General features: G+C 39.2%; 1 long non-coding RNA gene across 1 annotated transcript; it reads right to left on the bottom strand.

Moving 5' to 3' along the window:
* Positions 1–1,046: 1,046 nt before the first annotated feature.
* LOC114547618 (uncharacterized) lies at positions 1,047–14,543 on the bottom strand. Its single transcript, XR_003691239.1, has 5 exons — positions 14,183–14,543; positions 1,473–1,518; positions 1,349–1,402; positions 1,215–1,256; positions 1,047–1,097 (listed from the first exon to the last, which is right to left on the bottom strand). It is a non-coding gene; the product is annotated as an uncharacterized LOC114547618 (long non-coding RNA).
* Positions 14,544–15,128: the final 585 nt, after the last annotated feature.

The raw sequence follows: 15,128 nt of genomic DNA on the forward strand, positions 1-15,128 counted from the left end.
ATGATGGACATGTGTTGTGATATTTAAACAAATGATCCGTCAACAGCGAAATAAAAGCCTCTTATTTACGGGACCGGTCTAAAAGACCTCCGGCTTACAGCGGGGTCCCCAAGCATGACTGTCCGAGCGCTCAGCTAGCGGCCCCAGCAGGCGCAAGCTGGCGGCCGCGTCACTTTATGGAGCTCCGAAAACGTTTTTGGGCTGTCTATGTACTGGAAATCCGACCCTCATTGAATGCCGAAATGAATGTTGGGATACAGGTGCTGCGAAGTTCATACAAGTTACCAACCAATGCATCCTCGGTAAAATGGGCGTGTCAAGAACATTTCCGGGAATCTTAACTGTTCTTGGTGAAATGCGAACTTGTATATTGGGACAGTACTTTGGTTACACGAGATGACGTTTCACAGGGACACAAGAACACAATAGTGTCAATAGAAGAAAACGCCCAAAGACTAAATACAGAGGGTAACGAGGTAACAAGAGGCAGGTGACACAAGGGCTGGGAAACAAGTGAAAAACATCAGGCAATCACAAGAGCGGGAAAACCAAAGAACAGGAAGTAAAATAAGACACGACGAGACCGAAACTAGACAAAATAAAACAGGAAACCGAGCAAACTACAAAACAGACCACCACAATAAGACAAAACACAGAACAACATACCAAACCCATAACATTCAGATGACTGATTTCATTGTCTTGTCCTTCTCTAATAAAGGATAGTTTGTTTTACTCCTTAATTAGGCCTGTTTTTTTTATTAGATATTATAGTAGCTTATTTGGTTTCATAACCTTTCTCAATTTTTGTCTCACCTCACTGAACCAATAACTTTGGCTACATAGTGTAGTGTAGTGTACATTCATCACACAGGGAATGCCACAATGCTTCTTAAGCTTTTTATTTTAGTGCTGTCACTTGTCAGCTTGGGAGAGAGAAAGAAAAACATGATTAATACATTGTTTTACAGATATGCTTACAGTGTGGATTGACTTCACTTACTTGTTTTTCTAGGTTCTGTATCTCCAGATCCAGTTTCCTCAGTGTTTTCTTCTTGATGTCTATGCCAAGGTCCAGGTCCTGGAGACTCCTTTTGCTTAAAGCAAACATTTTTCAGATGTTGCATGGACAGACATCTGACAGTTTGTGAATTCTGTAAACCACCCATTGATTAGCACAGCAGGAATTGTGCATCATTTAGATTTATACTTACTATGTTGCTAGGCTGGCTGTTAAGCTGTATCCAGTCTGGATCCTGTTACAAATATATATTTCTATGAGTTCTATATCACTGACTTGTCATCCATTATGGGCTAAATATGCATTTCCATAAGATTGACATGATACCTCAGGCCTTCTGGAGTCCACCGTCTCATCATCAGCTGCAGAAGCACCTTCCCCCTGCCATATTGAATAACATTTGTATTGACAGGATGTGCCAAGCCATATGCTTTTAATAAATAATACTCACTGGATCATCGTCTGATGGCAGGAGAGTGACTGTGTTGGCCCGGACACTGCAAGGCAAAACAAGGTCAGACAGTCCACATATGCAGGGGCGGATTAAGGTGGTCAGGGGCCCCTAGGTTGCTCTTTGTGTGAGGCCCCCCCTTAATCATTGTGCTTTACTGGAAAAATGTATTTAGTGCCATACATGGTCCACATGCAAATAATAATAATAATAATTTTAACTGACACACACACACACACACACACACACACACACACACCAACTACCACCACACCACATAGTAAAATGAGAAAACTACATCATAAAACTAACATCAACAGAGATGTAAGTGGAAAGAATACCAAATATTATCCTCTGCCACCACAGCACCAAAACAATTACAATGAAAATGTAACTAAAGTGCAGAGCAGCAGAATTCCCTGGATTCACAGTTCAACAGCAAGCTGGTAATCACTTTTATCTTTCTAAACCAACAGGTAGGCTACAGCATCTGCAGCAGTGCAGAACACCTGGTTTTACTGAGGCAAAATCACAACATCACTACCAGTGGTGGAAGAAGTATTCAGATCTTTTACTTCAGTAAAAGTACTAATACCATACTGTCCTGCATTGAAAATGTTACTTAAGTAAAAGTATGTAAGTATCATCAGGAAAATGTACTTGAAATATTAAAAGTGAAAGTACTGAATGTCGAAAAATCCTCATATTTTTTAAACAAACCAAACAGTTCTGTCAATCAACTAGTGTTTAATGGTCTATTCATCTCAGCTGACTTGTAGGCCGTTATATTGTTGGCTAGTTTAGTTTAGAATCAAACATCACATTTTATAAATTACATGTGTCTTGTGTGCAGAAATCTTAACGTGTAAAGTAACTAGTAACTAAAGCTGTAACAGATGAATGTAGTGGAGTAACTAAAGTAACTAGTAACTAAAGCTGTAACAGATCAATGTAGTGGAGTAACTAACGTAACTAGTAACTAAAGCTGTACCAAATCAATGTAGTGGAGTAAAAAGTACAATATTTCTCTCTGAAATGTAGCGGAGTAGAAGTAGAAAGCGGCATGAAAAGAAAAGACTCAAGTACCTCAACATTTGGACTCAAGTACAGTACTAGAGTACATGTACTTAGTTACATTCCACCACTGATCATTACTGAGATACAAACCACTGTGCAATACACTAAACTGTGAATAAAATAAAAATAAAAAAACAGCAACAGCAGCACATAACACTGTTATTAACAACAATAATGAAACAGCAGCACAACATGTAGGCTACATATTGTTGCATAATCATCACGCCTTTAGAATTTTCTTTTAGAATTCAGATGCAGGATCCGAGTTATAGGTAGCAGCAGGGACAGACTGGGACCAAAAATTGGCCCTGGCATTTTTGGTCCCAGACCACACCACAGAAGATCACAAATACCCCCGTCCTTGCTCTTCCCTGAATGTGTATAGCAACTCCTACTCCTTAAAACTATTAACGCCATGTAAGGGGTAAGCAAGAATCATTGAGAGTTGACACATTAAATACAAAAAAGTGCCATTTATTAATATAATAAAACGGTATACTCCTTGGGAATCATAAAACAATATATATATATATATATATATATATATATATATATATATATATATATTATCATTTCACGACTGAAGAGGCCCTGTGCTTTAATTTCAAGAGGTCTAGCATGAGTTTTTGTCTGCCAATGCAGATAGAAAAGCTACAATTCTCATTAAGAAAGCTTGCATGATGTGCAACGTTTATCTAGGCTACTTTAAGGACACAAATGCACAAGCACAAGCTTAAGGTTTGATGAACCTTAAGGTGGTGTTTTGCTTATTATTAAGATGTAGGCTACTTTGTTTATTGAAAGGTAGGCTAATATAGCCTAATAATAATAAAACGGTGAGAAAATGATCAGTCAAGACTCAGATACCCGCGCACGTAGCCAAACTAATGCAATGATACAGTATAGCATGCCTATTTCTTTTATTGTTGTAGTGTTATCATCAACAGTTTGTCCACCACTCAGTTTTATCAAGGGGTTAAGTGTTTTAAGGGGAGCTGTGTTTACCGCAGCCGGTTGTAGCCTCACTCCCTCATCTCTGTCCCTCTCCTCCTGAGTCTCCTCCTCACTGTGCATGTCACTGTAGCCGACACCAGCACCACTATCATCGGCCACGGGAGCTGATGGAGGTCCTGCTACTGGCCAAAACATGTCTGTCCATTTGACACATTTGGCAGCGTTTATTTTCTCACGCAGCTTCTCAGCACCTCCTTTACGTTTCTTCTCCATGATCTCTATCACTGTTCTAGCCTGGCAGACGCACACCCGAAACTGCATGCAGGCAGAAATCCCAAAGAGGGTGCTGTTTAAAGATATGCTGTCCTCTTCATTGTCTTGGTTAACGTTATCCTCACCTAGCGCCACTTCACAGCTAGCTGCTGCTGTAGCGGCATATTCATCGCTTTGGACTGTTGTTCTTCATGTCTGTATCCCCCAACAGTAGTCGTAAAAAAAGTTTGTCATCTTTGGCAGCGTTGCCAAATACTTATCGGCGTCTTTTTTCTTTTTTTAGACTCATCTTGCTTCGTCGCTCCACGCTCTCCTGTCACTGTGTTTATCTTTCGCGCCGCGCACCGTTATGGACTAGTCCATTTCAATTTGAAAGTAGGGGGTGTATGGAAAAAAATAGTCTATGTGATATTTTTGACTAAAGTGTTTTTTGCCCAGCCCAGAGTCAATTGAAAAAACAATAAATTTTTCTTATGGGCCAATTAGGATCTTTTTTTTTCGCGCTGAAGTAAATTCAAAATAATAATAAATTGTCTGGCTAATCCGGGGCCCCTGCACACGTGGGGCCCCTAGGCTGCAGCCTCAAAAGCCTGTGCATTAATCCGCGCCTGCACATATGCCCATAAATGGTTGATTGTGTTTGATGTGCAGTACTGGAAAATGTACCTTGTATGAAGAGGGCAGTTTCTGCAGGTGGAACAGAGCCTGTAGCTGTCCCACCCTGAATCTCTTTCATCACAGGCCTTCCTTGGTTTAAAACAAGGGCCATTTCCTCAGCTGGGGTGAAGTCTGGAGCTAGTGCCCCCCCGCCCGGTTCCAGACAAATGAGCCTTCTTCTTAACTGCTAAAATCAGTTTAGATAAAATATGTGAGCAGGCATCTTGTAAGTCATTTCTACATATCATTTGCACACTGTTAAGAATTAAGGCACTTACCAGCCTGCAAAATGTTTTTATATTTGATCTTGACTTGTTGCCAGGTTTGTTCTGTATGAACATTAATTGTAGAAAGATATTTAGAATTAGACATAGCTTATGAAGATTTGTGCATATGGTTGTAAAACATATTCTCGCATTGTGAATAAGGGTTTGAAATTAAGCCTAGTCTTTATGGTAAATCTCCAGAGGAACATTAATTCCCTCTGCTCACTTTTAAGGCAAAGTAGGCTAAATAATAATACATTTTATTTATATAGTGCTTTAAATGGTAGGCTACTCAAAGACACTTTACAGTAAAACCAGCACATTTAGCACATAACGAGATACAGCAATAAAACCAACACATTAACAAAACAAAACAAGCATTAAAACAGAGTGTACTACTTTGCTAGTAAGCAGATATTTTTAAATCCATATGCATTCAGTCTGTCCGCTATTGTCTGCCAGGCTTTTTCTCTCTGTTTAATAACAGCAGCCATATTTCCTTTTCTGCATATTATATGCTTCATCTCCTCATAACTTTCCATAATTAGTTGCTGCTCAGCGGGTGAAAAATATGAAGCACGCATCTTCTCCTTCTCTGCATCAGTAAATCTGTGATCAATACCGTGGTCTTTTTAAGAAAGCCGTGAACGTGCACTTATCCCAGCTATCTACACCTGGCTTGACATAGCTTCACCTTCTCATCCTGGCTCGGCAAACGTGCAACCGATTAAGCCACGATGAGTGGATCTCACTAAGACAAGCTGCGCTTTTTCAGTTATCCTGAATATCTTCATTCTACTTTTTTTTTAGTGAAACAAACAATGCACACAAACAGGGAGAGGAAAGGGCTGCCATGATGGCATCATGACACACTCATACACACACACACACACACACACACACACACACACACACACACACACAAGATGAACCATCTAAAGTCCTGTGAGACTCCAGGATTGAGTAAAGTTACTTGCTAGAACATTAAGTACAATGCAGAAGACCCAGGGCCATAACAGTGAACTACTGACCAATGTAATCATAAAAAATGTAAATCACTAATCTACATTCATACTTCCACATTATGTTTCATAATCATAGCGATTTTAAAATCAATAAATTAATCCCATCAAAGCCATGGATGTATAAAACCGGGAGACAGCGTTCGAGGCATAGCCCCGTACATTCCTCTGAGAGCTGCTCAGCAGCACATGAAGCCTTCATGGAGCCAAAATTGAACCAGATGATCGGTGCTGGTTCCACATTGTGAAGCTCATAGAGCAGGCGCGCTAGAGATCTCTGCCGACCGAGCTGGAGACTTCCTGTTTAGCGCTCCTCTAACTTCAGTGGGGATTAAATGAATCAATTGCGCGGATCTTCTAGACTTTTTAAGTGTTATCGGCCCAATGGATCAAACTCTGATAGTGAAATGAGTCATTTCACAATGATTGTGAAGCGAAAAAAAGATTTCAATTCATCCAATGATTTACAGACTTCACTCATGTAAGTCAATGGGGAAAAGTCTTTTTGGGCCACAGGCATCACTTTATGGGCCAGGAGTTGCAATTTCAATGTTTGGCCGCTATGTTTAATTTACTTCAAAGCCTGGCGCACTTCTTGGGGGTTAGTTAGTTAGTTAGTTAGTTAGTTAGTTAGTTAGTTAGTTAGTTAGGCCCATACTAGTCCTTCATGGAATCAGATGCAAACTGCCTGGCACATCATAAACATTTTGGGAAGCAGACTTATTCACTTTCTTGCTGAAAGTTAGATATTAGAAAAGATTGATACCACTCTTATCTTTACAGTAAATATGAAGCTACAGGCAGCAGCGCATTAGCTTAGCATAGCACAAAGACTGTAAACAGCTAGCCTGGTTCTGTCCAAAGGTAACAAAATATGCACCTCTAAAACTCACGTATTAAGAGGTTTGTTATTTGTAGAATCTGTGAAACAAAATGTAAAAAACAACACTGTTTGTATCTGTGTCTGTATCAATTGTGCCAAAACTAAAAAATAAAGCTAAAGAAAGTTAACATGCTACAATCACTTAGATCAGCACACCGATGAGATTCAGGGTGGTACAGTTGGTAAATCCATCACCACAGAGACCCTTTGATGGAAATCACAAATAATTCTGCCGATTCACCTCGTTCAGTTCAGTTCAGTTCAACGATTTGTAGTCAGTGTCTATGCAGTTTGTTTGCTTTTGTTGCTAAGCATCACCACTCAAATGCACCTCAGTATGTATACGTCAGTAAGTAAACGTAGTGTTTCCCATTAATTGACTAGAAAGTCTAATTCCACTGTTTCAAAATTCACCATTAGACATGGTCTCAGTGCACTTTACAGTTAAAGGAACGCAGAAATAATAATAATTGAACAACATTAAAGCAGTAATAATTAACAATACAAAACCACCAACATAAGAATAAGAATAAGAATAAGTGAAAAAGTTTGTTTGTGAAGAACGCAGAAAAGGTGTGTTATGGTTGGCTGTAGTATGAGTAGAGATGGGTTTTCAATCTAGATTTCAAAATATCAACTGAGTGAGCTTCTTTAACATGTAGTGGGAGGCCATTTCACAGATGAGGGTCACAGTATAACCAACTGATTCTTTGTTTACTAGGGGAATAGTCTCACTTTGCCAGACCTTCCAGAGGGTCTGGCTAGTCCACACAGCATTCTAGAATGGGAGAAAAACATGCTCTGGTTTATTCATTTCTTTAAACCAATCACAATCATTTTGGGCGGTTCTAACCGCCGGATGGAGCAACGGTGCCTCTGCAAAATAGCCTCGGGAAGGAACTTGTTTTGGTGGAACGTGTGTACGTTCAAAAGTTGTTTCAGTCGTGCAACAGAAAACTCAGATTGGACAGATAGTCTAGCTAGCTGTCAGGATTTACCCTGCAGAGATCTGAGGAGCAGTTAACCATAGTCCTCACAAATCCACCGGAGGTTAGAATTCCAACACAAAGAAAAAGGAAGGTAATCTGGCCTGTGGAATTTCAGGAGCAATCCCAGGAAGTGGAACATCATGGATATAGACTACTAGGGAAATGACCAGGAGATCAGCATCAAGGGAGCGGAGGGACTGGCCAGTGTATATGGTGTAATAAGCTCAGATAGGAGGTGCGAGTCCATGCAGGGCCTTATATGTTAAAAGAAGAACCTTAAAATCAGCTCTAGCTTGCACTGGGAGCCAGTGAAGAGAGGCCAGAACGGGTGTTATGTGAACATATTTTCTAGTTTTTGTCAGGACTTTGGCTGCAGTGTTGTGAGCAAGCTAAAGGCCTCTAGTGGCACAATATGAAAGACCAGAAAAAAGAACTTTGCAGTAATCAAGTCAGGAAGACACAAATGCATGCATTTCAGTTTCTGCATAACAAAAGGATAAATTGGGTCAGATTTTTGCAATGTTACTGAGATGGGCAAACGCTGTATTATTGACTGGAAATATTTTTACACTTCTTATAATCGCATAAAATATTTCCACTGCTTTAAAACGTTACACTGGGCCAGTAAATACAATCAACCAGCGGCTTGGAAAAGTGAAAAACTCCTTTCATTTAAATTATTTTCCAGACATTGCTCTGCAAGCGACGTTACTATATCAGCTCTTCTCTCCGAGACCTCTCTCTGCTCTGCCTGTGTCTGCCTCCAGCAAGCAGCAGCAGCTGGTTTAAACATGGAGATGCGAGTGAAGGGCGAGCTAGAACAGAGTCTTTTTCTCAGTCAGCCGAGCTGGGACAAAGCCTGTCCTCTGAGCTTTTCACGCGGTCCAGAGGCAGCGTCTGATGTTTCTGCTTCAAACTAACCATCTGACCTTTACGGTAACAGCACCGCCTATGCCAGGCATATTGTAATGGTGTGTTTCTCGTATATATTCTTGTGTGTATCGAGTAGGGGTGTGAATATTCACTGGTCTCACAATTCGATTACGATTATCCTGCCAACGATTTGAATTGATTCAATCGACAAATTCAAGCAGTCAGATTAGGTCCGCACGATATGAGAGAAATATGCAATTACGTGGTTGATTATTGCGATAACGATATTACTTGCGATAAATAGATATTTAAGTGTACTCAGTTCGGCGGCTTTCAGTTTTTTACTAAAATACAACAAACTCCTTGTTGAACTGAAAACAAATGAAAGGAAATTATTTCCAACATTCTTTTATTAAAGAAACTGAACACTGAATTGGACATAAAAGGCAGCGCTATAAAAATGACAGTTAAATCTTTTCACTAACACAAAGAAATATGAGACAAAAGGCAAAAACAAAAAAAGCAGCGAGCGGAAAATCAACAAGCAATAAGCAATTATGGTCTGTTACTACATCCATGCAGAATTGTCTAGGTCCTCATTGCGATGCATCAATGCAATGATTAGTTTTAAAAACAACGTTTACAAAGTGCTTTGATATCAGGCAGCCAAACAGTAGGGCCAACGTCACAAAAAATCAAGTCTAAAAAAATGAGTTTTGAGAAGTGACTTAAAAGAGTCCACTGATCCTGCGAGCCTTATGTCCTCGGGCAGATCGTTCCAAAGTCGAGGGACCCTGATGGCAAAAGCACGGTCGCCCTGCGTTTTAAGCCTAGACTCTGGAACAGCTAAAAGGGCCCTGCCCGAGGATCTAAGGCTACGAACTGGCTCATATGAGGACAATAACTCTGCTATGTAGCAAGGACCCAGACCAATACAGGCTTTAAAAGTGATCAGTAAATTCTAAAACAAATAGTTAGCCAATGGATAGAAGCCAGGATTGGGGTAATACGATGTTGTCTGTTAAAACCAGTGAGAAGCCTAGCTGCAGCGTTTTGAACCAATTGGAGCCGAGAGAGTGACCTTTGGCTGATGCCGGAGAGGAGGGAGTTACAGTAGTCGAGTCTGGAGAAGATAAATGCATGAATTACTTTTTCCAGGTCAGAGCGGGAGAGCATGAATTTTATTCTGGAGATGGTTCATAAATGAAGGAAAGAGGACTGTACGACCTTCTTGATATGGGGATGGAATGTTAAATCCGAGTCAAATACAACTCCCAAATTTCTGGCGGTTGGCTTTATATTTGCAGACAGGGGACCAAGGTTACTCTCAATGAGACTTGCAGGATTTGGGGTATTGAACAGTATGATTTCTGATTTTGAGTTATTGAGTTGAAGAAAGTTTTGTGACATCTAAAACTTAACATCATTAAGACAGTTTAAAACAACTGCTAGGCTTTCTGGGTCATCCGGTCTCAAAGAACGGTATATCTGTGTGTCATCCACGTAACAGTGAAAAGAGACGTTATGGTGCTGGATGATATGGCCTAGCGGAAGCATGTAGATTGAAAATAAAATTGGGTCTAAAATCGAACCCTGCGGTACACCACAGGTAATGTTTGCTGTAGATGATGAGTAATCACCTGAGTAGGTTCTTTCTAAAAAGGTAAGAATAAAACCACCTTAGTGCAGTATCCTTGATGCCAACCCAGGATTTAAGGTGGTCAATTAAAATAGTATGGTCTACACTGTCAAGAATTAACCCGTGTCGGCTGATAAAAGGTCATTAGTTAGTAGTTCTGTGCTATGAAGAGCTCTAAAACTAGAATGAAACATTTTGAATATGTTGTTATGACACATAAAAAATAAAAGTTGGACTAAAATCACTTTCTCTAAAACTTTTGATAAAACAGGAGTTTAGAAATTGCTCTAAAATTGTTAAGAACAGAAGAGTCACTGTTTGATTTCTTTAAAAGAGGTTGGACCACAGCAAGTTTGAACGAGGAAGAAAATTCCACTTGCTAAGGAGCTATTAATGATTAGTAAAGTACTGGGCCCAACCGTATAAACAACCTCTTTGAGAAATTTAGTTAAATAATAAAATCAAGGCTGCAGGTAGTGGGTTTCATCCGGGATGTTATATCAGATAAAGCGGACAGTGATACCAGATTAAAATTACTAAAATAAGTAAGAATGTCCGACTAGGATGTAAAATCCCCTCTGCGGGCTTAATTTGTTGTCTTATATCCTCGAGTCTCTTTTTAAAAAATATTTCAATATATTCAATAACTTTGAATAAAATTCTAGGGTTGGAATGATTAGCTAAAATTAAGTTAGAAAGAACGAAGCTCTTGCCTCTTTAACTGCCTTTTGATAGTTAATCATTGCATCTTTCCAGAGGTCATAAAATACATTTAAACATCACAAGCATTAAAGGGTTTTTTTCAACCTGGAACCAGGCTGCTCTATGGGAGTCCTGAATCAAAAACTAAGTAAGTAGTAGCCTATAACAGCTGCTTTTTAATCTCAGGCTGGAGGCGTTAGGGTAACTACCGTTTTTGTTCAACCTGGGCCCTATTTTTCTATGTTTTTGTGTCTAAGTGACTGATGGGAACAACAATCTTTGAAATTGGTCCAATATTAAGGAAGATCGCTGTAGTCGACAGTGGACAAAACAAGCTACAATTGAAGTTAATAGGGCAATTGTCCAGCTTGTATTTACGTTCACAAAAGTGCTTGTTTTGCCGATCACAGGCTCAGATTAATATTCTAAGTCTCTGATCTCCCTCTACTTTATTCTTTGATTATGGGTTGCTGGAAAACATCCTGAAAATTACTGACAATGAATTAAGGACAACTCAGACTATATACAGACTCAAAATTAAGCATGTCTACTGTATAAAAGAAAAAGCCCCACACAGCCATAGATACAATTAACAGACCACTATGCTGATTTTCAACATTATATCCACATTGTAAACCTTTGATTCAATTCACTTCAAAATCCTTTATTAATCCCACAATGGGGAAATTCACACTGTAGCAGCAGCAAGGGATAAGAGGATAAGATGTACATTTTCAGCTAAATTCTCACAGTATCTTACTGTTTTAGTGTCATACAGGATCATACTGTAAATGGCAATGCATTCTGGGAGATAATAAAATTACAGCACTATCTGTATTTACTGTTAATACCAATGCATCTTGGGAAAGTAAAGTAAAAGGCAGGAATTACACTGCTGCCAGTTTATTACCGTAAACTTTAAAAACAGTATGCGTACTGTAAATAAACAGTTTACTGGTGAAGCTGCTGCCAGTATATTACTGTAAATTTAGAGTGAAAAGTTCTACAGTGTATGTATTTGTGTTTTGTATGCATTTCTATATTTGCATATCTACTGACATATTCTGACTACAAGGAGTCTGACTGAAATTAGTTCTTTGGCATCTCCGGCATACAATAGCAGTCTGATAACAGGGTTTCCGTGGCGTCTTAAAAAGTCTAAACTTTCTAAATCAAAATTTTAGGTCTTATAACATCTTAAATCCGCAAGTATTGTGTTAGGTCTTAAATAATTTTCAACAGGTCTTAATTTTCCTATGTCAATGTAACTCTACCTCTACTGCTCATTGAAATGTTCCCGCAGAGCTTTAGAATGATTTTTTTTTATTCCGTATTCTTTTCTGTCGCTAGTCCAAAAATAATTTGCTGTATTACGACTAAAAATGAGACCAACATGCTACTTATATTGCAGCCAATCTAGACACCAGTCCTACAATGCCAATGAGGAAATCAGGGAATAGTTTCAGACAATGTTTCCGGGTGATAGAGGTCTTAAATTTCTTTTACCTTAAAAAGGTCTTCAATAGTCTTACATTTGACTTGGTGAAACCTGTAGAAACCCTGGATAACAGAGTGGAGTGACTTCCCACTGTACTGTATGCACACAGGGAACACATATTATAACAAACATCACATCTTAGTTAGCATAATGTTCTTGTCAATGTTAAATTTGCGAAAAGTATTACTTATGATTTGACGTATGATTCACTCAAATTAAAGGCTGCTGGTCTCAGCTACATTTTCGATCTCTAATTTGAGATGACTGACTACTCTCGACCCACTCTGCACTGTTTTACATAATGACTGATGTCATTATGTCTGTCAGTCAGATGCTGTCAATCATGCAGAGGTGAGCCAAACTAGGAACGAGTGGACAGCCATTGGCTCTAATATACTTGATATAGCTGACTATTTAGTGTTCAGACACTGATGCCATGCAGAGCTCAGTAGAACTAGCTCTAATTAAAGGGGAATATCTGCCATCTCTGGATTCTTTTATTTGTTTTTCATCCCTCTAAGTAAATTGTTTTGCTTTGCTATCTTATTATTTGTTAAGTTATTTATTATTTCTAGTATATTTCTTGTATTTTCTGAATGTGTGTGAGTGAGTACAGGTGTGTGTCCTTGTAACTTGTTGCTTTTGACAGAGTCATTTCCCAGTTTGTGATTTATAAAGTCTATCTATTGCAGTGGTTCTCAAAGTGGGGTCCTTGAAGGGGTTCCAGTGGGTTCCCAACAAAAAGTGGAATCATTTATTTTCACTATAATTTCATCCATAAGTAACACAATGCAAGAATGTATGAGTATTTTGATCATTCACTTTCTGTAATAAAACATCTAAAAGCAAAAAATCTATCTGATGGGGGACCCTGGGACAAAGTCTTATTAGATGGGGCTCCATGGTCTAATTTGTGTCAGTTTAGGGGTCCTTGATGTGAAAAAGTTTCAGAACCACTGGCCTATCTATCTATCTATCTATCTATCTATCTATCTATCTATCTATCTGTATTTTTCAACTTGGACCTTATTTTCTCATGCTTTTGTCATGTCTAGCTCCCTCTCATATCAAATGGATGGAAACTGACACAGAATTAACACATTAATGGCAAACAATAAATGAAAAGTTGTGGATTTCTCAATTTACGACTAAAGACATAAAAAAGCACGCAGTACTTTATACATTAAGGGATGGACTTAATCGCACAGCATAGTATGTCATCTGACAGCACGTTTGTCATCAGACCCTTGACCTCTCTGTCTCCGGCTCCATGCCCAGAAGTTCTAACAGATCATTGTTTATCTAGGCCCAAGATCAGGCCACACTCCTCTTGTGGACTGTAGTAAACTCTCTGTCCTCTTAACGGAACTACGCACGTCCTGTTTCCAGAACTCAGCTGAACATTCCAGAATTATGAAACCACTTCCTGTCTGATCAACAAGTCAATCTCCAACAAAACCCTCCTTTTGTGTCTTAATGACACAAATATATATAAGTTTCCTTGACCGACCACTGCGTCTACGATAATCAATGTTCCCTGACTTGTTGCAAGTGTACCTATAAGAATTGATGCTGGTCTGAAGGCAAAAGGTAGTAACACCAAATATTGATCTGATTTAGATTGGTTTTATGGTCGCTCACTTTTCATTTTGTAAATTGATAAAAAAAAACAATCCTTTATATTTTTGAAAGCATTCATTTTTTTCCACACCTGCCTAATACTTTTTTTTACAGTACTGTGTATGTGTATATATATAAGCCTATGCCAAATGAGAATCAATCGGCAGCAGCTTGTCTACAGGAGATTAACGTCTGAAGGTCCTATATCTTCCCTACACAATCCAGCATCAAACCCTCAAACGAAAGTTCTGACCTACTCAAATGGGTGGATGGATGGGTGCAAGACAGTCGGACCTCGGTTTCATCAGCTGGTTATCTCCCGCGGTGCGGCCGGGTCATGTTTCTGTCTCTGCGTAGCGAAGCTTGACGTGCGGTAGATGATGGCCGTGTGTTGGCACTGGTTCTTCAATCAGCTCCGACTTTTGGCTAGTCAAGATCGGTTAGCAGGACGTCCTTGTTGAATCATGAACAGGTTTCTCAAAGTCTTTTGCAAGCTACATCAACGCTTCGTCCAAACTTAATGGGTCCGTTGAAGTTGGAGCACACATGTGCAAACGACCAGCTTGTGTTAAAGAAAAAGATAAAGAGGAAGAGGATTAGAGAGAGAGAAAAGTCTCTTAGATGAAGAGACCATCGTGGAAAGAAAAAGCAAACAAGAGAGAGGCGAGAGAGAGAAGTTTTGGGTGTCCAGCTGTTTTAAAGGTCCTCAGTCAGGAGGGGAAGAAGTCTCTCTCAGCCATTTACTGACTCTACAGTTTAACTGAACTAAACTTCCTCGTTTTGATATTAAACATTCTAGTCACAAATCTAAATCTCCCATAATTGAAATATAGAGACATGCAAGTAGGTTCTGAACATCAGTATTATAATTCAGCATAATAATCATAATAAAAATGATTGTAACATGGTTTCATAGAAAACATCAGGGCATATGTTCGTACATATATCTTATATATATATATATATATATATGAGTGTGAATGTCTGTGTATCCAGAATTTAAACAGGAAATAAATGGTCACACTTTGATGAAATCATATTTCCACAGTTTTGCTTGGCTTTGGGTAAATTCCACCCTTTTTCCTCCTTTCTGAGGAGAGCGGTGGGAGGGGGGAGGGGGGGTAGTTTTACGATCCAATTTGTGTCTCAAGCAAAAGCCTCTTCTCAGCAGGGTGAGGCAAGATCGATTGCTGTCAGCTTGGA

This window comes from Perca flavescens, chromosome 21 (genome assembly GCF_004354835.1).
Source record: "Perca flavescens isolate YP-PL-M2 chromosome 21, PFLA_1.0, whole genome shotgun sequence".
Lineage (NCBI taxonomy): Eukaryota > Metazoa > Chordata > Actinopteri > Perciformes > Percidae > Perca > Perca flavescens.